The following is a 27,372-nucleotide window of genomic DNA, read 5'->3' as shown; positions in this document are numbered from 1 at the left end:
TATAATTACCAAATAGTCTTGTCATTTTAAATTTATACTTAGCAGTTTTCATGTTAACCTATATCACATCACAAAAATAATTAGGAAGAAACATGTAACTATGAATCTCAGGAAACTCATTTTCTGTCAGTAATAATGAAATTACTTTTATAAGAAACATGAATTTAAATACTGTATCCTCTCTCAGGTCTTATTTTTAGAGCCCCTAATTCAATACTTATTCCTTCATAAAAAGAGTAAATGAATCTGCCTATGTCTTGTGACATATTTATCCACTATGTAAATGCATTGATTCCTCTCATAAGCCATTCATAAATATTATTTTATAATAATGCTTCTAAGAAATAAAGTGAAATTATATTCCTTTTTGAAGGTTACATTTCAAAAATTCAAGGTGATATCAAATGAAATCCAGGCACAAAGCGGGAGCTTTGCATTTATCAGTATTTCCTGACATTTTCAAGAAATGAAATAGGAGGTTCAATGATAAAAGCATGCAATGTTTAGATAAATGGATAAAAAATGAACTTAAGAATGTGGAAAGAGTAAATAAGATTATTTGAATAGCAAGAAGAATCTTTGAGAATCTCATCGCTCCATATTAAAGTGGTCAGAGTTGATTATCCACAAATGTATCTCAAAAATTGTAATAAAATCAGAAAATACTAAAGCTAAAAGGATTTTAGAAAGTATTTACATAAATATTTCACTGGTATGGAGAAGGGAACTAAGTTTGCAATTAAAAACTGATTTTACATGTATATCTACATATATACATATATACATACTTTTTTTTCAAGATAGAACTTAATACAGCTAGTTCTTAATTTAATAGGACTTATTCAATAGTAATGATTAAAATATACATGCAAACAAAAATGTATACAAAATGATGGCAGTATCCATAATCAAAATTTTGTGCATAAATGTTTTATATTTAAAATTTTATAGTAGTAGATATTTCTATAACCACAGAAAATGTGTAAAATTGTGTTTCAATTGCTTAGCAGTACAGATTCCAAAAAAATTATATAAACCAACAGACATTTCTTCCTTTTCAATCTTCTTTGATGGCTTTATGAATGACAGGTCATGAATGATAAATACTTCACAGATAACTCTATCATATATTTATACAATTGGAACCACACATTTTGATAAGAAGAATACTAAGCAATGACAATAAAGATGAAAAACATTTTTATAATGAAAATTTTTATAATGAAAATTATTAGTCCTTAGTGTATTTGATTTATAAAATTAGACTCTTCATCTTAGATTGCCATAAAGTGGCACACGCTTATCCTATGAGGGAGTGGAAAGGCAAGCACCCGCAAAATTCAAAGTTCAGTTGGGCCAACTTCATATTGAAGGAGGGAAAATTGTAAAATTGTGTTTATAGATACCTTGATAATAGTCAATATTAGCTTTAGCTGAGAAGGAACTCTAGAAGGCCATAATTTAAAAGATATTGGAACATGAAAGAAAGAAAGAAAGAAAGAAAGAAAGAAAGAAAGAAAGAAAGAAAGAAAGAAAGAAAGAAAGAAAGAAGAAAGAAAGAAAAAGAGGGAGAGAAGGAGGGAGAGAAAGAGAGAAAGAAAGAAAAGAAAGAAAGAAGAAAAAGAAGAAAAAGAAAGAAAGAGAAAGAAAGGAGGGAGAGAAAGAAAGAAAAGAGAAGCAGAGACTAGAAAGAAAAAGAAGAGAGAGAGAAAGAAATGAAATAAGAGAAAGAGAAGAGAGAGAAAAAGAGAAGAAAGAGAGAAAGAAAGAGAAAAAGAAGAAAGAAAGAAAAAGAAAGAAAGAAAAGAAAAGAAAGAGAGAAAGAAACATTTGGTAGCAATATGAGACTAGACTGCAGGGAGTTTGGTGCTGGGAAACAGGGAAATCAATGGCTTGTTGTAAGCCAGTCTCAGGAATATGGTAGAGATAGAGAAGAGAAGAACTTGATTTGAAAGGAATATCTTGTTTGCCAGATTCCACAGCAACTTCGTTTGTGATCTCATTATTTGAGACCTGGAACACTAAAAGAATAACAGTTAACTTAAATAGAGGATATTAAAACGGTAGCTGTAGCTTGGAACATAACATTCGTATGTCTCCTGCATAGCAAAATGGGGGATGATCACAGGGATAGTGAAAACACAAAACTGGAGCTCTGGGATTGGATAAAGCATGGGTTGATCTATTTGAATAGAGATGCTGATAGAAGCTGCCAGAATTTTATCAGGCAAAAAAACAGGTACTGAGTGAAAAGGAAACATTGCCACAGGTAGAACTTTTAGGATCATCAATGTTCAGTCATCAAAATTCTGTTCGAAGAAAGAGGAATTAGCCACAGAAACTGATAGAAATAAGAGAAAAACTGACTTCCAGTGTCTTTGTTTTGTTAAAAGAAACCAAAGAAGCCAACAGATTCAAAGAGGGCAACAGTGTTAAATGCTCCTGAAAATTCTAGGAGAATGATGGAGGGAAAAAACGCTTTTGCATATTGCAATTAGTCAGTAATTGGGAGCCCCAACAGAGCTAATCCAACTTTCGATGCCAGATGGTTTTCGAATCCTCTTCAACAGCATCTTTATTCTTTATCTCTTTCCTATTTCAATCCCAATGATTCATTTATGTTTTTCAGACTTATCTACGGGTAGTTTTATTTTTGTAAGTCAGATTTACTTATTCTCAGAATATCATTCAGGATATCATTATTATAAACACTTCAAGTCTCCCCATAATTTGAATAGCAAATTCAATTTAAAGTATGTTAGTTAAGGAAGTGTTATTCTTGGGTAATCCCATCAAATATGCATGACTTATTCCATCTAATAATCGAAAAAGTAATTTCCCACATTAGAGTGACAAATATTCTATTTGCCTCAGAAATGATAATTTCAGTCAGTATTTGGCATAGACTAGGTACTCATAAGTAATTATTCAATGAATAAATGAATGAATGAATCAGTTCTTTCCTCTCTTTGGATCATTCCCACATTCTTTTTGTTTTTAAGTAATCCTATATCATCTACTTGCAGAAAATACACTCAGAATTATCTAACTATTTTCTAATCCTTAAATAAACAAATAGGACTAAGAAGAAAATGAGATTACATAACACTCTCATCTGTGATTTTCCACCTGATTCTCATTAGCTCTATTTTTATTTTTCTTGACCTAGCATTATAGACTTAATTTTCATAATTGTAATCAGAGCATAACAACCACTAAATCTTTTTAAACAGTTTTTATTTAGAAAGATTACTCTTAAATCTTTGTATTGCATTATTTCTTTTTCTGTCTACAGTAAAAAATGGTTTTATTGTTTTATTTCAGGTGATATAAATAATTCATGTATATTGTAAAAACCTCAAACAATACAAAAAAGTATGATGAAGAATGTAAAAATTGCTTTAAAAACTACTCAAAAGATAACCACAATTAACATTTACATTATTTATGGATTGATCACTTTATCATTATAAAATGTTACTTTTTATCTCTAATAATGCCTTTTGCTTTAAAATCTACTCTTTCTGTTTTTAGCACAAACACTGCCAACTTACATTTGGTTAATATTTGCATGGCTTTTCTTTGTGCACCCTTCTTTCAACCTTCTGGTTCTTATATTTACGATCTCTTGTAAGCATCTTATAGTAGCCTTTATTTAAAAAACCTAATCTGACAGTATTGATATTTACTTGGGTTATGTAGTCCATTTACATTCATATTTATTAAAATAAACTTGGGTTTATATCTATCATGTTACTATTTATTTTCTCTTTAACTCACCTACTTATATTTTTTTCTCTCCTTTATTAATTTCTTTTGGATTTTGGAAATAAACAGATACTTCTTGTTATTCCATTTTTAATTTGTTAATTTATTAGATATACATTCTTATACTGTTCTTATAGTGGTTACTCTAGAGATTTCACATTCATCTTCAACTTTTACAGTCTAACATGAATAATTACTACTAGCAATTCCCTGATATTGCTAGAATCTTAGAAAATTTTAACTCCATCTTGTGCCATTATGAAGACATTTTTCACAGTTTAAGGATTACTTAGAATATTTCTATTCATGTTTATATAGTCAATATCCATTTATATTTACCTGCACATTTACTTTTCCATTGTCATTCATTTCTTTTGCATATCTATGTTTCCTTCTGAAAATATTCTCCTTGTGTCTGAAGGAGTCATTTTAGGATTTCTTTTAGTGCTGGTATCCTGGAAATACATTTTCTGTTTTTATTTCTCTGGAAATTCTTTATTGTATCTATGTTTCTAAACCTTATTTTTGCTGGTTATAGAATTTCTTTCAGCACCAAAGATTACATTCCATTGTCTTCTAGCTTTCATCCTCTCTGTTAGGAACAGTCATTAATCTTATTGTTGCTCCTTTGATGCTTATTGGTTTTATTGTTTAAATAATGTTTAAATATTTTTTAATTTTTTTACTTAGGATAAAATACTCATAACATAAAAGTTACCATCTAACCACTTTTAAGTGTACAGTTCAGCGACATTAACTACATTCAGATTGTTTTGCAACCATCACCACCATCCATCTCCAGAACTCTTCAAAATAATTATGGAAATCTTTATACGTCAACTAGTACAGACTAATGTATCCTTTCTTTTCTTTTACTCAGAATTCTTTTTATTTGTAAAAACATAGACTTTATTTTTACAGCAGTGTTAGATTAATTGCAAAACTTGAGCAGAAAGTACAGATCATTCCCATTCGCCATCTATCCCCACACATTTACAGGCTCCCCCACTATCGACATCCCACACAAGAGTGTTATATTTGTTATAATTGATGAACCTGCATTACCATATAGTTATTACTCAAAGTCTGTAGTTTACATTAGGTTTTACTCCTGGTGTTGTATATTCTATGGGTTTGGACAAACGTATAATGACTTATATCCACAATTATAGTATAATACGGAATAGTTTCACTGCCCTAAAACTCCTCTGTGCTCCATCCTCCCTAATCTCTGCCAACCACTGATTTTTTTTCTGTCTCCATAATTTTGTCATCTCCAGAATATCATATAATTGGAATCAAACAGTGTGTAGTTTTTTCAGATTGGCCTTTTTCACTTAGTAATATGCATTTAGGTTTTCTTCATGTCCTTTCATCGATTGATAGCTCATTTCTCTTTAGCACTGAATAATATGCCATTATACAATATATCACAATTTATTTATTCATTCATAAAGTACTCTCTTTAATGGCCACATTCGATTTTATATCTGGATAATTTTTATTAAAAATCTCTTAATTAGGGATAATTTACTATCCTGTTTTCAATTTTTTGCCATGTAAAATAATGGTATGTGAGCCAAATTGAATCTATCATTATTTACTTACATTTCTCAAAGGATATATACATCCTTAGGTACAGACTTGTTGAGAAACAAGTACTTTAAGAAAATTATTATTTTTAAAATTATTTTATTGTGTGAAAATATACATAAAATACAATTTACCATTTAACCTTTTTTTAAGTGTATACTTCAGTGGCATTAAGTACATTCACACTGTCATGCAAAAAAATCATCTTTAATATCAATGGGTAACAGCTCATGTGATTCAAAAATCAAAAGCTTCTAAATGATAAACTGAAAATAGTCTCTCCCAACTCTATCCCTAGCCAATTTCCCTCTCTAGAGAGAATTAACTGGCATTATCAGCTTCTTATAAAAATTTCCAGAAATAGTTTTCACATATGTAAGCCTATGTACATATATATATATTTTTCTCCTTTTCCATAGAAATTGTAGCATGTTTAGACACTGTTCAATGACTTTTTACTTAATAGAAAATACTAGAGATAATTTCATATATGCTCACAGAAAAATTTTCTAGTTTTATTTTTTGACAGCTCCTTACTGTCGTACATTGTATTGATTTATTTTGCAACCAGTCTTTTGCTATCATGAACATAGCTGCTCTAAATGAGCATATGCAAGACTGTTTTGCATCTATGTAAGCATATCTAGAAGAAATAAAATTGCTATGTACAATGGTATGCCTTTTTGTAATTTTGCTAGATTTTATAATGTTGCCTTGCATACAGCTTCTTCCAAATTTTTGCCATTATCCATAATGTAGTGAATAAGACTTTCTAAATTTAATAGATGGATAATGCACTCAAAAGCTGTGATGGTTTACATTTCCACAGGATTATATATTTAATATCCTTTGCCCACATTGCTACCCAGAAGTTGGGTGTGATCACTTTTCTCACTTTTCTCATTCTGCCAGGCATAAAGTAATGTCTGAATTACTTCAAGTTGCGTTTTTCTATTAGAGAGATTCAACATTGTTTCATATGTGTATTAGTCATATACTCTTCTATAAATTGTGTATTGATATTCTTTGACTTTTTTATTGTTGGTTTTTTCTTATCGCTTTGTAACTACTCTTTGTATGCAATATATACCATATATGGTATACACCATACTGTTTGTATGTGATATATACACGTACGTACACTCTTTGTATGTAATATATATGCATTTTCTTTCAAATGCATTGCAAATATTTTCCCCAGCTTAAAATTTGATTTTTATGTTAGTTTTTTGCCATTTTTATGTTAGTTTTTACCATCGTTTTTAAAGGTATATGAGGTAAAAGACATCTTTTGTTTTTGTAATGGAATGAACTATTTAATTCTATTATATGTGGTTCTTCTATTTATAATTTCTATTGGTATTTAATTCTCTCGAAGCAGTTAGGTAATTCTTAGAGATATTAATGACAGTATGTCTGTCTTCCTAAATTATTTAATTATTTTTATTTTGACCCACCTATGATTGTGAAAAAGTTCACTTTTACAATTAGGGAACTTTTAACATCTGCTAGGAAATGCATAGATGACTTCATACGTTTTTTATATGGCTATCCTGAAAAAGTCATTTCCTAGATAACAGATGTCAATAAACGGAAAGCAGCACAACTTCATTTGAGACTTAACATATGAAGAGAAAAAATTGTCTCAAAATACCAAAAATGGGAAAGGCATACAGCTGAATTTTTTATCATTCTGACAGTAAATAAGTTGCCAGAAGTCCTTCCGACTTCTTTCTTGTTTTCCTTTGTGTTTTACTGGACAGTTGTCAGAAATTATTAATAACAGAATTTGGAAATTAAAACTTTCATTTTCATGACTATTCATTTCATATGATATTAGAGACCCTTCTATTTTTTACAAGTTACAGTGGTAGAAAAATATCTTAGTCCTTTTGGGTTGTTATAACAAAATGCCATAGACTGAGTGACTTATAAACAATCAGCGTTTATTTCTTACAGTTCTGGAGGCTGAGAAGTTCAAGATCAAAGTGCCAGCAGATTCAGTGTCTAATGAGGTCCCCTTCTTCATCGGCAGCTGTGCTCTCACTGTAACCTCACATGGTAGAAGGAGCAAGGGAGTCTCTGGGGTCGTTTTTATATGGACATTAATCCCATTTTTGAGAGTTCTGCTGTCATGAATTCAATACTTCCCAAAGGCCCCTTCTCCTAACACTTTACTTTGGAGGTTAAAATTTCAACATATAAATTTTGGAGATGAAAACATTCCATTCACTGCAAGTAGGACTCAAGGCTAGCAAAGACACAGAAGTCAAGGAAGCAGTGGTTAAAACCACATGTTCTGGAGTTGAATTGTCTAGTTTAAAATCTAGCACTATCTTCTATGACTGTTTAAAATTGAGTACATTCCTTCATTTTTCATTGCTTCTTTTTCCTCATCTGTGAAACAAATGGATATAATTGTACTCATCTCTTAATATTGTCTAAGTGTTGGGAATAAAGCAGCAAACAAAACTGATAAAACTTGTGCCTTTCAGGAGAATCGCTTGAACCCAGCAGGCGGAGGTTGCAGTGAACCAAGATCACGTCACTGCACTCCAGACTGGGCGACAGAACGAGACTCCATCTCAAAAAACACATGAAAACCTATGCCTTTGTGAATGAGTTATTTGGGGCTATTCATATGGAATATAAATGTGAGAGCAGTTTGAGAGATGGATTAGAATAGCAAGCAACAGGACACATAGTACATAACATGCAATAAACATTGCTTATGATAATTATTTGAGAATCAAGAAATATAAATCAAATTGGACAAATTTATTTTTGAAAAGAAGTTCTTGCTCACAATTTGTAAAGAAGAATAAAATATGATAAATTATACAAAAAATTGACAAATTTATGCTTTTTCAATAGTAGGATTTATTTATGCAGCTAATGTTTATTGGGCATCTGTTACCTGCTGAGTACTATTCTAGGTGCTGGAACTCTTGCTAGAGACTTATACTTGTGGGTGGTAGAGAAACTCCAGAAAATTATACAATTTTGTGGTTATTGAATTTTTTTAAAATAAAATCATTTCACTGTATTATAGGAACTTGCTATTTTAGAATAAATCCTTTTCAACTGTTACTATAAATAATTAGACATTTATTTGGTTCATATATTTAGTTTTTTTAAAGTGTGATAAGCTTATACTATTACAAATATAGTTACCCTTGAACAACATAAGGGTTTGGGGCACCAATCCTCCCAAGCAATCACAAAACCAAATATAACTTTTGACTCCACAAAAGCTTAACTACTAATACCCGCTGTTTACTGGACAATTAATATATATATATGTTTTATATATATGTATATTACAGAGTATATTAGACACTGTATTCTTATATGGCCAGAAAAAAGACAATGTTATTTTAAAAATCATAAAGAAGAGAAAAATATATATACTGTTCATTAAGTCAAAGTGGATCATCATAAAGGTCTTCATCCTTGTCTTCACATTGAGTAGGGGGAGGAGGAGGAAGAGAAGAGGTTGCTCTTTCCATCTTGGAGGTGGCAAAGGTGGAAGAAAATCCACGTTTAAGTGGGCCCATACAATTCAAACCTGTGTTGTTCAAGGGTCAACTGTACTAACTCCAAACAACTTCCAAGTTCATATCCTACTGAAAGTATATCAGTCATTCTGTTAGGAAGCCAAAGAGAAATTTTAAATAATATAATATTGTCCATGAAGAATAACCTAAAATTGAAAACCAATTGTTACAGGTTAGAGGTGGCATTTATATGCGCAGAAATTGAAAATCTAAAGAATGAAATTGACGACAAGATTCTTCAGATTCTGTATAGGTACGAAATGCCAACATACACTCAAGGTGCCTAAACGTTTTTAATATGATTAGAGGAAGTTATTGGAACTCTGGGGTGAGCCAGAAATAGTCAACACAGGAAAGAGAGATTAGAGGCAAGAAGGGAACTTGACAAACCGTGTTTGTCTCTCAAGGCCATGATGGCCAGAGAGAGACTACAACCAGCTTCACACTCCAGGCTCCTGTCCAGACCTGTGCTGCTCTGGGGAGCCCCACATGACCCAGCAGCTTGGTTTCTGTGCCCTGAGTGTTCCAATACCAGGAAATCAAGTTTTGATGCTGCCATGTCTGTTTGACCATATTTCTAAATCATCTGTGCTGAACAAAGGGCCTGGACCCTACCTGTAGCCTAGACAGCACTCTCTAGCTGGAATTGACTAACTGAGTTTAGTTGTTTAAACTAAAGCTATAACCATTAACCTAGAGAAAGATGGAACAGCAGAAGAGAGTAAAATTCACATTTATCAAGTCATTTCAATGTAGTCAAAATACATTCATACACACATTTTCTTACTTAGCCTTCATATTATCTGTATAAGTAATATGAGAAACTGAGATGCAGAGAAGTTACTTAAGTGGCTTTTTGACAGTTACCCTGGTTACTAAAGGGAAAACCATTGCAGTCTATTTCTATATGACTTGAAGGGTCATTCTATTTCTACTGTATTGCCAGGAGGAAAGAGTTTCCTTGAAAGAAATTGGATGAGGAAGCTATCATAAAATTTTATCACCATAATAAAGCTCTATAGAGTTATAGGCTTATTAGATAGAAATGTAAAGATTCCTTAAAACAACAACAATGGAACAATGACAATAGTTGTATTGATGTCATTAAATATGGCACCACTGGTCATAGTGTAAAGGATAGATTGAGGGAGATTATGGCAGAAGGTAGAGAGAATGGCTACCAGGAACAGTCATTGGATATCCAGGTAGCAATACTAAGTGGGTAAGTGTGTTTCTGAAATGAAGAACAGAGATCTGGACTAAAGATGTGGATTCAGGAGATTTTACCATGAAGATTGTAACTAAAGCCAAGGGTATAAATGAGGTTGACCAAGAAAAGCAAGAAGCAAGGTAAGAAGAGAATAGAGAGCAAAACTTGCCTTTAAATTTCTTTAAGATTTGAAAATGTAAGAGGGCCAGAGTCAATTATGTCCACAGAAGAAAAAAAAAAGAATACCAAGGAAAAAATAACAGAATTAAATAAAAAACTGCAAAGAAAAGAAAGTCTGAGTTCATAGAATCTGGTGGTTAAGATATTTGGGGACCTGCAGGAGAACTTTATAACCATGTAGGTTAAGCTACTGACTGTATCTTAGGTCAGATTCCTTGGAAACAGACTCCAAGGTAAAAATTTGTGTGCAGGAGAATTATTGGGTGGTTCTGGGTAGAGAGAGAATTTGAACTACAGTGAGGTTGCAACACATGCCTCAATGGAACCTAAGGGTAGCACTGGAGCTGGGAAAGCCCTTCAGTATTGTGCCAAAATGAGGCAAGGCAACTGGGCTTTCAAACCAGCCTCAGTCATTGGAGGGATGTATCCTGGATGAGGTAATTCCCTTCAGTCAAGGGCAGGGCCCAGAGAGGGATGCACTGGTGAGCCATTACTGGCCAACCTTATGGCAGCTGGGAGAATGAATGATTCCATCCTGCAAGGGATCTGGGATGGTCAGCACCTCACAGCTTCCCAGGAGAGAATGAAGAAAATGAATGTGAAGAATGCTTTGCTGTAAGGGGTTTTTATAATTATAGCCACCAATTCTCTCTTCCAAATTTTCCCCGCCATCATCTTTTTGCCAATCTGACTCCTTTACTGACAGATTTTCTTCTTAGATAGCTACTTCTTTTACTTATATGTCCTGCAATTAAGTAGCTGTCTTTTCTTTCACTGTTTCACTGAGTTGTCACTAGTACCATAGGGGACAATACAAGTCTAAGTGGATTCCTATAGCCACTCCCATTAATACTTATGTGTAAAATTACCATACTTTACAGAATTGCTTTTTCTAGATCAATTTTCATTAGAAAGGAGGCTTTCTGTGTGAGCTCTAAGTTGAGGAATTTAGAAACTATAAACCAAGACTTGATGTATTATTTGAAGGCTCAGAGTGTATTGAAGAGTCTGGTTTTACATATTTTCTGTGGGACTTTACATTTCCTTAGAAGAAGACACTAAATAAATAGGCTACAATTATAACTACGAAATCTTACCATAATCTTATGTTCATAAATATAGAAAAAGATTAAAAGCTGTTAATCATTTTGGCAATTATTAATTTATGGAAGCTCTGAGTGTGAGGATGGTGTAAAAATAGTTCCCAGAAGGGATTTGAATCAACATGAACTTATATCCTCGTGTCAACCATTTTTATCACCCTGTGTCTTTCCATTCCCCACAGGTGCTTAATACAATATCCAGCTGTCTCTGGCAGTCACCTGAGATGTGTATTTACTGGCAGTTTTATTACTTTTTTCAGAATATATAGTACCATAGATTTATTTCTCTTTTTAATGTATTGATAGAATCGTTTAATATTTAAGATGTATTAGTGACAGGTTTTCTGGAAAGTATAAATTTCTAGTCTATTAAATTCGATTTAACCAAAAACAACCCCCACTCACACTCTCCCTATTAAAAAAAAATGGGAATCATGTAACATCTTTACTTAGATCTAACTAGAAACTGTTTGAAATGGGCAGATTTGTTCTTGCTTTGAAAATACCATATAAACAAAAAAAAGTCAGTCCCATCTGTCAAATTGCCTGGAGAATGCATTTAACGAGAAATGAAGCTACATTAAAGGCCATAAAATATGCAGCAAGGGAAGGAAGGATAAAGTTATCCTGCAGTTCATTGGCTTCACCTACTGTGCAGTGTACTCCTTGTGAACAAGACAGATTAGATAGTTATTGCTACATCAAAATATCTGCCATTGTGGAGAGTAAGAGAACTGGAAAAAGAAAAAGGGACTCCAAATCCCAGCTCTTTCCATGATCATGAACCAAAGAAATGTGAAAATTAATTACATTTTCTTTCATTTTATGAAATTGGATCAACTTTTCCTAATAGAGAATAGAACTTATTTGCAATAAAGGAAGCTTCAACTTCATTCATACTGTTACCCATTTGGCAATTGAAAGAAGTGAACTTAAAGTTTTGCAGCTGAGCCTAAAGAAAAAGGAATAAATTGCTGAAGAGTGTGCACATAAGCTGGATAATGGCAATAGTATTGTATTAATCCATTCTCACACTGCTAATGAAGACATACCTGAGACTGGGTAATTTATAAAGGAAAGAGCTTTAATTAACTCACAATTCAGCATGGCTGGGGAGGCCTCAGAAAACTTACAATCATGGCAGAAGGGGAAGTAAACATGTCCTTCTTCACATGGCAGCAGCAAGGGGAAGTGCTGAGCGAAAGGCAGGGAAAGCCCCTTATAAAACCATCAGATCTCATGAAAACTCACTCACTATCACAAGAGCAGCACAAGGGGGTAACCGCCCCCATGATTCCATCACCTCCCACTAGGTCCCTTCCAAAACATGTGGGGATTATGGGAACTAAAATTCAATATGAGATTTGGGTGGGGACACAGCCAAACCATATCATTCCACCCTGGCCTCTTCCAAATCTCGTGTCCTCACAATTCAAAACACAATCATGTCTTTCCAGCAGTCCCCCAAGGTCTTCACTCATTCCAGCATTATCTCAGAAGTCCTAGTCCAAAGTCTAATCTGAGACAAGGCAAGTCCCTTATATCTGTGAGCCTGTAAAATCAAAAGCAAGTTAGTTACTTCCTAGATACAATGGGGGTACAGGTATTATGTAAATATACCCATTCCAAATGGGAGAAGTTGGCCAAAACAAAGGAGCCACAGGCCCCATGCAAGTCCAAAATCAAGCAGGGATGTCAAATCTTAAAGCTCCAAAATTATCTTCTTTGACTCTATGTCTCACATCTAGGTCAGGCTGATGATGCAAGAGATAGGCTCCCATAGTCTTTGGCAGCCCTGCCCCTGTGGCTTTGCAGGTACAGCCCCCCTCCAGGCTGCTTTTATGGGCTGGCATTCGGTGCCTGTGGCTTTTCCAGGCACACGGTACAAGCTATAAGTGGATCTACCGTTCTGGGGTCTGGAGGACAGTGGCCCACTTCTCACAGCTCCTCTAGGAAGTGCCCCAGCAGAGACTCTGTGTGGGGGTTCCAAGCCCCCATTTCCCTTCTGTACTGCCCTAGCAGAAGTTCTCCATGAGGGCTCTGCCCCTGCAGCACAATTCTTCCTGGTCATCCAGGCCTTTTCAGACATCCTCTGAAATCTAAGCGGAGGTTCCCAAACCTCAATTCTTGACTTCTAGGCACCTGCAGGCTCAACACCACATGAAAGCTACCAAGGCTTGGAGGTTGCACTCTCTGAAGCAATGGCCCAAGCTGTACCTTGGCCCCATTTAGCCAAGGCTAGAGCAGCTGGGGCGCAGGGCACCAAGTCCTGAGGCTGCACACAGCAGGGGGCCCTTGACCTGGCCCAAGAAACCATTTTTCCCTCCTAGGCCTCCAGGCCTGTGACGAGAGGGGCTGCCATGAGGGTCTCTGACATCCCTGGAGACATTTTCCCATTGTCTTGGTGATTAGTATTTGGCATCTGGTTACTTATGTAAATTTCTGCAGTGGGCTTGAATGTCTTTCCAGAAAATGGGTTTTTCTTTTTTACAGCATTGTCAGGCTGCAAATTTTTTAAACTTTTATTCCCTGCTCCCTCTTAAGTGCTTTGCTGCATAGAAATTTCTTCCATCAGATACCCTAAATCATCCCTCTCAAGTTCAAAGTTCCACAGATCTCAAGGACAGGGACAAAATGCCACCAGTCTCTTTGCTTAGCAAGAGTGACTTTTACTCCAGTTTCCAAGTTCCTCATCTGCATCTGAGACCACCTCATCCTGCACTTTATTGTCCATATCACTATTAACGTTTTGGTCAAAGCCATTCAAGTTTCTAGGCAACTCCAAACTTTTCCACGTCTTCCTGTCTTCTGAGTCCTCCAAGTCTCTAGGAAGTTCCAAACTTTTCCACATTTTCCTATCTTCTTCTGAACCCTTCCAACTGTCCCAACCTCTGCCTATTACCAGTTCCAAAGTAGCTTCCACATTTTCAGCTATCTTTAGAGCAGCGCCCCACTACCTGGTGCCAATTTACTGTATTAGTCTGTTCTCATACTACTAATAAAGATATACCTGAGACTAGGTAATTTATAAAGGAAAGAGCTTTAATTGACTCACAATTCAGGGCTCAGGAGGCCTCAGAAAACTTACAATCATAACAGAAGGGGAATCAAGAATATTTATCTTTACATGGCGGCAGCAAGCAGTGCCGAGAAAAAGGGGAAAAAGCTCCTTATAAAACCATGAGATCTCGGCCGGGTGCAGTGGCTCACACCTGTAATCCCAGCACCTTGGGAGGCTGAGGCAGGCGGATCATGAAGTCAGGAGATTGAGACCAACTTATGCTAATACAGTGAAACCCGTCTCTACTAAAAATACAAAAAAATAGCCGGATGTGGTGGTGGGTGCCTGTAGTCCCAGCTACTCGGGAGGCTGAGGCTAGAGAATGGTGTGAACCTGGGAGGCTGAGCTTGCAGTGAGCCAAGATCACGCCACTGCACTCCAGCAAGACTCCGTTCCCCCCATCCCAAAAAAAACCATGAGACCTCATGAGAACTCACTCACTATTACAACAACAGCAGCATGTGGGTAACTGCCCCCATGATTCAATTACCTCCCACCAGGTTCCTCCCACAATATGTGGGGATTATGGGAACTACAATTCAAGATAAGATTTGGGTGGAGATATAGCCTAACCGTATCAAGTATAAACTTACTATTTTTTTTTACCAAAATGTGGAAGAAACACAAGAAAATGTGCTTATTTGGAGGATGCTAACAGGAAATAAACTGTTCCTAACTTAGCCCTCTGAAAAAGAGAATGATAAATGTATTTAGACATCTTCTTCAATGGTAGCTTTCTGTTTGCGTTGTACATTTGAAAGGTGTTCACTTTGCTATTGCAGAACCAATTTGAAAAACATTATCTGGGACAAAATGTTCAATGTCCAACGTATTAAAAGGTGTCTCCATCTATGAACGTTAGCAAATCTATACAAGGATTCTCTATTGATGAATTTTGAAAGAGGGAGAATATCATTAGATATTCTGGGCAGTTTATAAGCACTTATGAAATAGGAGCTACATTATTACAAGATCTTGCTTATTATTAGTGAGAAGTTATTTGGGTACTTCCAAGTAAAATGTGAAAATGTCCTCTCTACTGTCCCTAAATTTTCTCCTTATAGAACAAAAATAACATGTTTATTGCTAACTAGTTAATATATTTAAAATACTAGACAAAGTGTTTTGCTTGATTTCTTTTATACCAATGGAACGATTATTTGAGCCATTCAGTGCCTAGAAAATGAAATAAAAAAGGAAAACAGACTCTCAATTAAAAAAAGTATTACATGTTACAAAAGTAATTCCAATTTAGTAGTAATAATAATTAGCTAGTTTTTAAAATACTGACTTTATTTAAAAATGTCTGGAAGATAACTTCAAGAAAAAGCTAAGTATTTTTTTAAATAAAGGAAATATTTAATACTAGGGCAAAAAAAGATTTTTTAAAGGTTGTTTAGAATTTTTTAAAGTTCGATAGATTTATACAATCTAATGAAAAATAGGAAAAAAAATACATACAGCTAATTGCTCAAGGAAAGATGAACACTGTTATGACTAAAATATGCAGTCAGTGAGAAATTCCAAAAGCTCTGGTCAGGTTTTTAAAAAGTCCCTGAAAACTTAGAAATAAAGGATCCAATAGTTTTCCCAAATTCACAGAACTTTAAAAGAGCAATTATTTAAAGGCCAGTATGTTAACATTCTGTTGCAAGAGAATTTTTTTTTTAAGTTTCATATTGACAAGCAGGGACAATAATCTAGAAAGATTAGATTTAAGTAAATATAATAATAAAGTCCCATACTGAAGAAAACAGAATTCTTCAATCCTCAATTGGGCTTAATATATACTTGCAATATTTTGATTCTAAATTTTGACAAAATGAAGAGCTCATCTGTCTCCTTTTTATATACAAAAATAGTTTACTTGAACTAAAAATTAAATGTGAATGAGGATGGGGCTGCAACTGACACACTTTTATGAAGATAATTCAATAGAGTAAACCGCTTTAACACCTTAGATATAAAGCATATTTATGGTTAATAGGGATTCCATACATTCCTGAGAAAGTGGGAATTAATCAATGGCCCAGGAATTGATCCAGAGGCTCTGTGCCAGGCAAATGTGATAGGGATATCTAATTTCTAGAAGAGATTCAGTGTAAGAAGAAATCTAGATGTGTTTCTGCAGAAAAGACAATTTAAGAAAAAATACATAGAACATGTATTTTCTTATCTATTTAAGACATTTAGAGTTAGAGAATCACAAAAATGAGGATCAGTGTGCTCTATTTATAAATGAGGACATGTGAAGAAAGATGCTTTGACTCAGATGGTGTGGCTACTTAATGGCAGAATTGAGACTAGAATTCACTTCTCTTGACTCTTAATTCAGAGCTCTTTAATGGAATTCTGGCAACATTCCTGATGATACTCGATGTTCCCTGTTAGACATGCAATTAAGCTTATAATTGTTCCTTGTTCCACTTCTCTGTGAACACGACTTTCTTCAGATTATATGAAATGGCACATTATTCACCCAGGGACAGAGAAGAGAGTGTAAAATTAAGTCAGTGAAGTAATTTTATTTTAGTCCTCCAGGAAAGGAGGAAAAATGACATGATTGGATTATTTGTTATTTTCAACTCATGTTTCCTTATTTGCATTAACTGAGTACCTGATTCATCTTTGTTAGCTACAAGTGACTGTCAATTTATTTTTTATTTTAGTTCTGAAGAATGCTAAAATAAAATTGTTGTAAATTGGGGCCTCTCCTGTTGTAACTTCAAATTTCCCCTGAATTTTGGTGCTATATGTCATGCCCAACACTGCTCTTCTTTAAACTATCAAACCATTCTTTGCTAACACTAAAAACCTCTTCCACTTATTTCTCAATACTGCACCTGTTTTTGTGCAGAAAAACAGTGCCTTTGCTAAAAATGTCATTTTGTTCAAAGGCATTTGGCTCTCTGCATCAGATAATGCATCTATAATAGCAGAAGTTTTCCATCTCAGAAACCATGTCATCATACTTTCTTTTTATTGTTAATTGTACTGATCACCCACCAACCAAATCAGCTAGTGTTAGTGTCTCCTAAATAATCCTATTGTAGTTTTTAGGTTATTATAAATAGGAGTTTGAGTTGATGAGGTGGTTCTTTTATTTGTAATAAGAAACCTCAAAAGTTGGAGCTCTGCTTGAAATGACATAAATAGCAAAACATTAAGGTTGGGAGTGTCACTTTTATTTATCAGCAATCCAAGTTCCTATTTAACTTTTTTTGTTTTATATTAGTTTGTTTATCTTATTACTAAAGCAAAACACAGACATTACAGAAAAATTAAAAAATACACAAAGTCAAAATAAAGGAAATTTAAAGCATCCATATGCTGTCATAGATTACCCCTGTTAAACTTCAGTTACCTCTATCTGAACACCCTTTCACACACAAATACACATACCATGGACCCATGAGAAGGGATAATTTTGAATATGCAGTTTGTTGAGCTTTTTTTACTCTTAGAAATACATAGCAAAGATTTTTTAAATAAATATCATTTTAATTAAAAAATTATAATACAGTATGTGAGTTTTACATGACCATTATTTCTGAGTAAGAGGTATATGAACCAGTGAACTAATATAAACAATATGAACTTCTTATCATCATTATCTACAATATCATTTTAATGGCTATATAGTATTTCATTCTAAGTGCATTCTATATTTGTTTAACCACTTCTCTATGGCTAAATTTTAAGTTCTTCTAAATTTTCTTTGCTTTTATAAATGATTATGCATGACTTTATACATATTTAACTCTGGATAGATTTTTATGGGTAGAATTATTCTTTAAGTAAAATTTCTGAATAAGAGTTTTGAATTCTTTACTTTCTATTTCTTTACTTCCTGTTTCTATAGGAAATAGGAAGCAATTAGCAATAGAAATTTAATTTGGTTTTATGCTTCGGACATTTTTTACTCCAATTTTAGTGGACTATAGACAAAATGATTGATAAATACTTCTTTTAAGTTATGTAGATAAATAGCATGTTTATTCAATGGTGATATACAATAAACATGAGAACAATAAAATGTTTCTAGATTTTTCAGAAACTATCTATAAAAAACTGTTTAAAATAGGGAAAAAAACCACCTATATAATCTTTACCTAGATTCACCAATTGCCAACATTGGGCCACATTAGTTTTATGTAAGTTGCAGATATTATGATACTTTCTCTTTAAATATTTCATATTACCTCTCCTAAATTAAGGACAGTCTTTTCTATAACCACCATTATCAGGTGGTTTTCTATAACAACATTATCAGGATTAAGAAAATTTGTAATAATTCCATAATAATATCTAATATATAATTCATATTTAAATTTCCCCAGTGGTCCCACAAATGCGTTTTATGACTGTTTTGTTTTTAATCCAATCAGTGTTCATGCTACAGTAGTTTCTCTGCGTTTCTTCAATATGTTTGTTTTTCATGACATTGACTTTTTCAAAAGTCTTCTCCAGTCATCTTTTAAAAGGTCCCATATACTGGATTTGTTAATTATTTCTTCATTATTGTATTTAGATTATCCATTTGGGCAAGACTACTAGATTGTTGGTGCTTGTACTTCTTATTCTATCACATCAGAAGGCATATTATATTAATTTGTCCCACAGCTGGTGATACTAAATTTGACCACTTAGTGGAGGTGATGCTAAATTCTTGCATAGTACATTTTCCCCTTTGTAATTAGTAAATAACGTGTGGGTTTTGAAAGTGTGTGAATACCCTGACTCTAACAACTTTCTTACCCGATAGTTATAACTTCCATTGATGGTCCTTGACTGAATTCTCATTTGGGACTGCAAGATGGACATATCCTATCATTTTTCTACATGGTATTAGCATTCTTTCAAGAAGCTTCCTTTTTATTCCTCGCCCCTTTCTCTTTCTCTCTCCCACTCCCTTCCCTTCCCTATCTGTTTCACTCCCTTCCTTGCAAAACTTCCTTTTCAATCTCTCTCTCTACCTCTCTCTGCCTCTCTCCCCCTACCACCCCACACCTTATCACTATTGGGTCATGAATTTATTTTTGATTAAATGATTTTTTAGATTCAATAAAACAATAGAAATTTAATTGTAAGTCTAGCTCACTTTGGCTGGTTAAAATGCTCAAAATTATGGTGCTGAGAAAAATGGATACATTTAGTAACATTAGCATTGTTCCATTTTTTAATAATAATTTTGATGCTTTCCTACAAGTCTAATGATAACATGTTGAAATCAATTACTTCACAATTTCCCTTTCCAAAAATAACATTTGAAATTTAGGAGATTAAACACTACAGAAAAAGTATTCTGTAATGTACTTTTTGAATTCTCGTAAGATTTGACTACTTTTTCTGACCAATTCACTAAGAATAGAAAATTATTGATTTATTCAGTAAACCAAGTAGGTTTAAAGTTTTAACATTTGCTAAGTCATTTGGCTATACTTCATCTCTTAGAAAACAAGGAATATTATTTATAATTACTGCTTTTCTATTTTTAGCTTTTTACACAAATAAAATTATTTAATATTTTCTTCAGACTTTAACAGAATCCAGTAGTATTTGAATGACAAAGAGACATTTTTATCATCAAGAGCAGGTTTTCAAAAATAATTTATCAGTGTTTGGGAATAAGTTAGGTAATGACTCTCTTTCCAAGAAACAAAACATCTTCTGAGAGATAAAAATTTTTACTGGGAAAGTTACAGAAAATTTGGGTTAATTTTAATATAAATGTGTGTGTGTGGTGAATAAATACAGTTTTTATAGTAAAGCCATCACCTATTTGAATATGAATTCACTTAGTCAGGGCTTTGGGACTTTGCTGCCTTATCTGAGGAAAGGGGACCAGGCTGCGGGTTCTTTCTCTTCTTTCTCCATGTTGAGGCTCACAGTAGGCCCTTGCCTATTTAATGTAGCCATTGTAATTATTATCATCACCATCATTATCTTTACACTGCCTTTGATATTATCAACCTTTGGATTAATGTGAGACAATAAGTTGTAAACCAAGGTTCTGAAAGGATGAGTCTTTTTTATAGAAAGGAGTTAAAGGTGACCGTTTTGTATTGGTCTTTATACTGTTTACTTCTTCATAGCTAGTTCCAAGCCTGCCAGTGCCAAACTCAAATTCTTACATCTCCGATTGGTTTACATATAGCCCAAATTATTATACTGTAAGCTACTTGAGTCTGCCTGCTTTGCATTCTTTACAAAACTTCACTTAACATCCACTAGCCAGAGATTAGACAAACTCTGTGATATGATTCAGCTGTGTCCCCACCCAAATCTCATCTTGAATTGTAGCTCCCATAAACCCCACGTGTTGTGAGAGGAACCCGGTGGGAGGTAATTGAATCATGCCAATGGGTTTTTCCCATGCTGTTCTCGTGATAGTAAGTCTCACGAGATCTGATGGTCTTTTTAAGGGCAGTTCCCCTGCACAGGCTTTCTTGCCTGCCACCATGGAAGACATGCCTTTGCTCTAAAGATCCCTCGCCTTCCACCATGATTGTGAGGCCTCCTAGCCATGTAGATGTGCGAGTCCATTAAATCTCTTTTTCTTTATAAATTACGCAGTCTCAGGTATTTCTTCACAGCAATATGAAAAAAATGGACTAATACACCCTGTGACTATTTGATGCTACCCTTTGTAGCTTTGACCCAGAGACTCCCCCACATGGCTGCTGAGTGACATCAGCTAGACATATAAACCCCCTGTCCAATTCCCTGCTTTCCCAGAATTTCCTTGCCCTAATTTACTTCTATGTAGTGGTCCCATGCTATTGTATCTGGAAGGTCTTCCAGTGTTAGACACTTCCCAGAACTCTTGCAAACCTGTCCAAGTGCTGCCTAATAAAGACTGTTGTGCAATACTGCCATCTTGTGGTTGTGTCTTTTCCTTGATTGGCTCCAAAATCCTTGAACTCACCACAGTCTCATACCAGAGTTTTGGATCAAAGACTAAGAAGCTGAGAGTCTTTTAATAAATATTAGGGCTGGACTTTACTCTTTTGCTTTGTAAGACAGGAGGCAAAGGGAAGGATGGGCTTTGGTCTACGTTTATTTCACAGCCTCGTCCTAGGGAATTTGATTGTGGACTCTATTGCACTTGTCAAATAGGAAATCTGACTATTTGGCAGAAATGGCTTAATCTTATTCCAGAGGATGACACATCTTGTCCGGGCTAACTGAGATCGGTTTTAGTGTCAAATGAAGGCTGAATTGCTTAAGGAGGACCATCTATGTCTCACTGAGACCACCAAAAATGGCCATGTACCGAGTTCTAATAAGTAATATTGCATTGATTACTTCACTCAGCTTTATTTAGAGGGAACGTTTCTCTTTTATTGGGAAGGTAACTAGAATGATAGAGCTGGTAATTGGCAGAGCTGGGATTTGCACCCTGACCCTGTCATCTCATAAGCCATGGTCTTGCCTTCTTATCATCCTGTTTACCTGCGCCAGAGCTAGTACTGATCTACAACTAAGTATTTCACGGGACCTTTGAAAAGGATACAAATCTATTTTTTAAATATTTTTCTTCATCTTTTTACTCCTTTCCTTGCTTTTCTTTTGTCAATTCATTAAGTATCTTATAAAATTGAAACTTGAAACTCTTTGAAATAAAAATCCTACTTTTAGAAAAATTGCCTTTGTGTGTTTTTCTTATCACACAAAGTGTTACTTTATCAGTAGGCTGCTGTATGAGCCCGTTGCTTAGGGAGACTGAATAATACCCCTTTGAGAGAGAGAAAAAGAAAGACTATTTTTATTCAAAATCAACATAGTTGGGGTTCTGTTCCTTGTAAAGGCAAGGCCCCCCAGGGAGAGTTTATGTGAGAGAAATAAGACACAGAAAGAGCTAAACTGCTTTATTTAATAAACTATCAGGAATTACACATTTAAATCTTGGCAGACGGAGAAGAAAAAAAACTTAAGTGGACCCTGGAGACAGAAAAAAGTAGATAGGCAGGAGAAAGTTCTTGAAGACTCTTTACAGCTTGGAAACAAACAGGACCTAGAAAAAGATGGCCAAGTGAGAAACCCCTTAAAGAGGAAAATCGGACTATCATTATGCCAAAAATAGCAGCTTTTAGGTTACTGGGTATAATACAAAATTCCTGTATTGAACCATAAAAAGGATTTGAGAGGCTTGACTAAAAGCAAGATAGCAGTAGCTGGTCACTATGGTAACCAGAGGTAAAACGATGCTGATGGGAAAGAACACTGTTAAGATTAGGTTGAGCTTATGCATAAAGGACATAGAGAAAGAAAATTAAGTTGCTTTTTCCATATATTCTTCTCTGACTTAGAAAATGAGAGATAGAGGGGAGATAGGTACTAGCTAGCAAATATCATAATATAAACCATACAGTTTTTCCTGGCCTTGCTGGGGGCTAGCAGAAGGCAGGCCAAGCTAAGGGTAAGCACAATAATTAAATATATTAGTCACAGAAGGGGCAGCCATAGGGCTTTCAGCTGGTCCCCTGTAAGCCCAGGAATGTAGAAGAAGAAATTCTTTCTACCCACCAAGGATAAGAACAGCTTGAGGCCATCTTTCTACTACTGCCAAGCCTGCTTAGCAGCTGTAGGATGATTTAAACTGTGTAGCCTCAGAATGAATACAACATCAAAGAGCAAAAGATTGTAATAAGATTGGGAGCACACTTTTACAAAGTTAATTTATTTGACTGTAGGCCTTTGTGTTCATTTTTTTCAATTGTTCCGACTAGGATTTACATTTTTATTATCAAAGGAAAAGTGAGCTGTTTACTGGTTAACTGGACAATTTACTGGTTAATTGTGCTAGGTAATTTACATCTCATTTAATTTAATAAGTAGCTAGTTACTGAAGATACAAAGTCATATTTTGCCAAAAACAAGTTTAATTTGTGTACGATGGTAGCTACAAATCTGAATTTTCAAGACGTCAATCACCAGAGAAGAAACTGGCTGCTGATTTATGCTATTAAACAAAGAATTATCATTAAGCAAACTGAATGCACTTAAGTGTACAGTAAAAAAGGTCTTCTGTTAGTTAGAACCTGGTTTTATAACTATCCAGTGTTTACAGATATGAGCAGCATCGCAACAGAACGCTACTGAAGAAAGGAAGAAAGCAACCAAATGGAGGAAATAGGTAATGAGAGGTTAGAGGTTCTGCTATATGATTGGTCAGTTTTCTAAACAGAAGGAAAGAAGCACAATGACTTACGATGGCTCTACATACCATGGATGGCTGGATAAGTCTTCCAAGGCTGCCATAACAAAACGCAAACTGGGTGGCTTAAGCAACAGAAATTAATTTCCTCCTAGTTCTAGAGGATGAAAGTCCAAGAACAACGTGCTAGCAGGGTTAGTTTATTCTGAAGCCTCTCTCCATGGTTTGCAGATGGCTCCTTTCTTGCTGTGTCCTCATGGGGACTTTTCTCTGTGTGTACACATCCCTAGTGTTCCTTCTTCCTCTACTTATAAGGACACCCACCCTTTCATATTGGGGCCTCAACTTTGTGACCTCTCTAAAGGCTGTTAAAATAAAAACTTCAGCCGAATTAAATTTAAAGGAGTTTAATTAAGCAATGAATGATTAGCAAATTGGGCAGCCCCCAGAATCCCAGCAGATTCATGGGGACTCTAGTACGGCCACGTGGTAGAAGATTTATGGACAGCAAAAGGAAAGTGAGTTACAGAAAACAGAGGTGAGGTACAGAAACAACTGGGTTGATTACAGCTCTGCGTTTGCCTTATTCGAACAGGGTTCGAGCAGCTGGCTACATGTGATTGGCCAAAACTCAGCGATTGGCACAGGTGTGGGCTATATTCGGTTTACATCTCCACTTGTTACAGTTCACGGTGTACAGAAAACCTTTAGTCCGAACTTTAATATGTAAGGAGGCAGCTTTAGACTAAACTGATTTAACAGCCCTGTCTCCAAATACAGTCACAGTGGGAGTTAGGCTTCAACATATGAATCTGGGGAAAACATAACTCAGCCCATAACAACAGCTAATGCCCTAAACAGAGCAGACTAGTGGAAGTATTCATAAATATATACAATATTCATTGTAAATATTGTATATATGTAAATAATAAATAACGAATATTTATTAAGTATCCATTATATGTACTAGGTACTAGAGGAACTGCAATGACCAAAGGCAAACTTGCATGTTGTTCTACAGGCTAGTGGGTAAGGGGGTCGTGTCAACAATTTTACTACATGACATGGAAAGTGCTGAGCTCGCTGAGCTATGCAGGAGCATTTAGCAGGGGCTCCTAATCTATACTGGCAGATAAAATATACAATGCCAAGTTATGCTTAAATTTTTTAAAAAATTTAATATAGATATGTTCAAAATATGGCATGGAGCATTCCTATACTATCTATTGTTTATCTGAAATTTACATATAACTGGGTATCCTGGGGTTTTTGTTGTTTGTTTGATTGTTTTTCTTTGTTCGCTAAATCTGGCACCTCCATAATCCAGGAGGTGACATGTAATCTAAGACGTGAAAGAGTAAGAGCAGGAAAAGAAGAGGAAATAAAGAAAAGAAAAGAATCATGGACAAAAGAGAGATACTAGAGACTAGAAGTGGAACTAGAGGCCAGACCACCAAATGCAGTGTAGATGAAAACCAGTGATGAGAAGCAGAAATTTGACAGTGATTAGCGTAGAAAGAGAGCACAGAGACAGGTATGAGGAAGAGAGGGAAGAATTAATAACCAAATCCTACTAGCCTCCAAAAGTATTCAGAATAGGGGCAAGCTAAAGAAGACTTACCAACCATGACTAGCCAGTCACCGAGTCTTGCTGATTACGACTCTAATTTAGTCATTTATTCACTGGATTTTTTTTTGCTGTGTTCACTCCTTTCTTCTGTACCTCCTTTCTGGCCACAGCTTCTTCAGGAGCCTTCTAATTAGTTTCCCAACCTTCTTCAAACTATTCTCCACAGAGCAGCAAGATACAAACGCAAATCTGATCAGACCCTTCTCCTACTTAGAAGCCTCACCACATTTCAAAATGAACTTCCATCGTGTGTGTAAGCCCATATAAATTATTCAGAAAGTGGCACTGAGATTTACACAGTGAATGGAGACTGCAACATAATTTTAAAAGAGCAAGAACAGAAATCTAAAAACATATGTGTAGGTGTGTGTTTTTATGTGAGTTGTGTGACATAAAAATTCAAAAGAAAAACAGCCTAAAATCCTTAAGGTTATAAATTGAATAAAGTACAGTGAGTACATGAAATAATTGGAATTGTAAGTATTACTTTTGGAGAAGATATGAACAATCCCAGTCAAAAATTATTATTTTACATATGAAAAACTAAATATCAAATAGTTTAGGACACTTATTGGTTTGCATCAGAATTAGGGTTAGAATGAGGATTTCTTGACATCTTAATATAGTTATAATCATCCCGCTTTATACAAGTTATATATAACTAAGTAACATAGAATATTCAGTGAAAAGATTTGCAAACCAATAATTTTAGTGGCAAACATTTTATGAGTAAAATAATTTTATATAATCATATATTTTATATTGGGTGTGTTTAGCATCTTTAGATTAGATGTTCATTAGAAGATATTTATGTGTGTGTATGTGTGTGTCTTTTTGTGTGTGCGTGCACACAGTCATGAATGTAAATACTGTGAGATATCTCAGCAACCAGCTTTGAATACTTTGGGATATGAGACATTTATTTAATAATGTTTACTAAATTTTGCAGTGGCATGATCAACCATTCTGAGATTAAAGCAGAAAAATAGGGTAACTATTATTTCACAGAGATATACTATAGACCTTGGTTGTTTTAAATCTTTGTGACTGAAAATATAATTATATTAGTGCCTTTAGCTCTATTAAACCTGACCTTATTGTTTATAGAGCATAATTGTAATGTATAAATGACAAATAATTTTTTAATGTTATATATTCCTTTTGTACTCGAACAGAAAAGCATTTCTGAGCCATAGATTTACTAAGAATAACAAGATATTCTGTTGTTAAAGGAAGCAGAGTTGTTGTCTGGTCATGTTTATTATAACCTACCACTGTATTATTTAGAACATAAGTGTCACCATAGAAGATATTTTATTAGGAAGATGTGTTGTCATTTAGAAGTCACCCATATATAATGTCTAGTAAAGTATGACTATGCTTGGACTTTTCTTTCTGATAAAACTTTAAAAATAAATTTGAATTACCAGTTGGCTAGGAATGGCTATTTTCAAAACAAAGAATTCTAGAATTGTCTGTGTTAGTCAGGAATGAGCAGGTTAGGGTCAAGATAAATCCTCAGATACAGCTTGACAGCTTACCACAATAAATGTTAGAAAGTGCTCTAAGAGCAAAAGAAGAGAGTAACTTACATCCTGAGGAAGTTGGGAAAGATCTGCAGAAGGAGTGACATTTGAACTGTCTTAAAGATGATGATTGATTTCTCCAAGAGTAAAGATTATTCCTAGCAGAGAAAAACACTTGCAAAAGCACAGAAGAATGCAAAGGCATCATGGGTGTGTGTTGGGCAGGAAGAAGTTGACCATATATGTAGGGTAGGCCATGAGGAAACCAATTAGAAAGCAATTTAACATGTCAAAGCGAGAGAAGAAGACAACGTCCAACATTCCAGCATTGTTAAAAAAGGAGGAGCCACATTTAAAAATCGGACTTATTTGTGACATTGAAAGTGGGAAATGATAGAAAATATAGAGTAGATGATGCTTCCAAAGGTTTAGTGTAGGAGATGGAAAAGTGTTGATTCATTAGCTAGAAGGTGTAAGTACCTTAAGGTCAGTTTTGGGGAAGAAAATAATGACAATATATGTTAAACATTGTTATAAGTTTAAAGTACAGTGAAAACAACAGTGGCTAAGAGTCTGTACAGAGG

The 27,372-nt window shown here is 34.7% G+C and overlaps 1 protein-coding gene across 12 annotated transcripts in view; it reads left to right on the top strand.

Annotated features, from left to right (window-relative positions):
- The window catches only part of LRRC7 (leucine rich repeat containing 7), a 577,334-nt gene that overhangs the window by 149,653 nt on the left and 400,309 nt on the right, over nt 1-27,372 (top strand). The gene's annotated exons all lie outside the window — the stretch shown is intronic.

The sequence above is a fragment of the Pan paniscus genome, chromosome 1, assembly GCF_029289425.2.
Source record: "Pan paniscus chromosome 1, NHGRI_mPanPan1-v2.0_pri, whole genome shotgun sequence".
Classification (NCBI taxonomy): Eukaryota; Metazoa; Chordata; class Mammalia; order Primates; family Hominidae; genus Pan; species Pan paniscus.
Note: the sequence above shows the minus strand (reverse complement) of the source record. Positions and strands in the feature narration are given on the sequence as shown.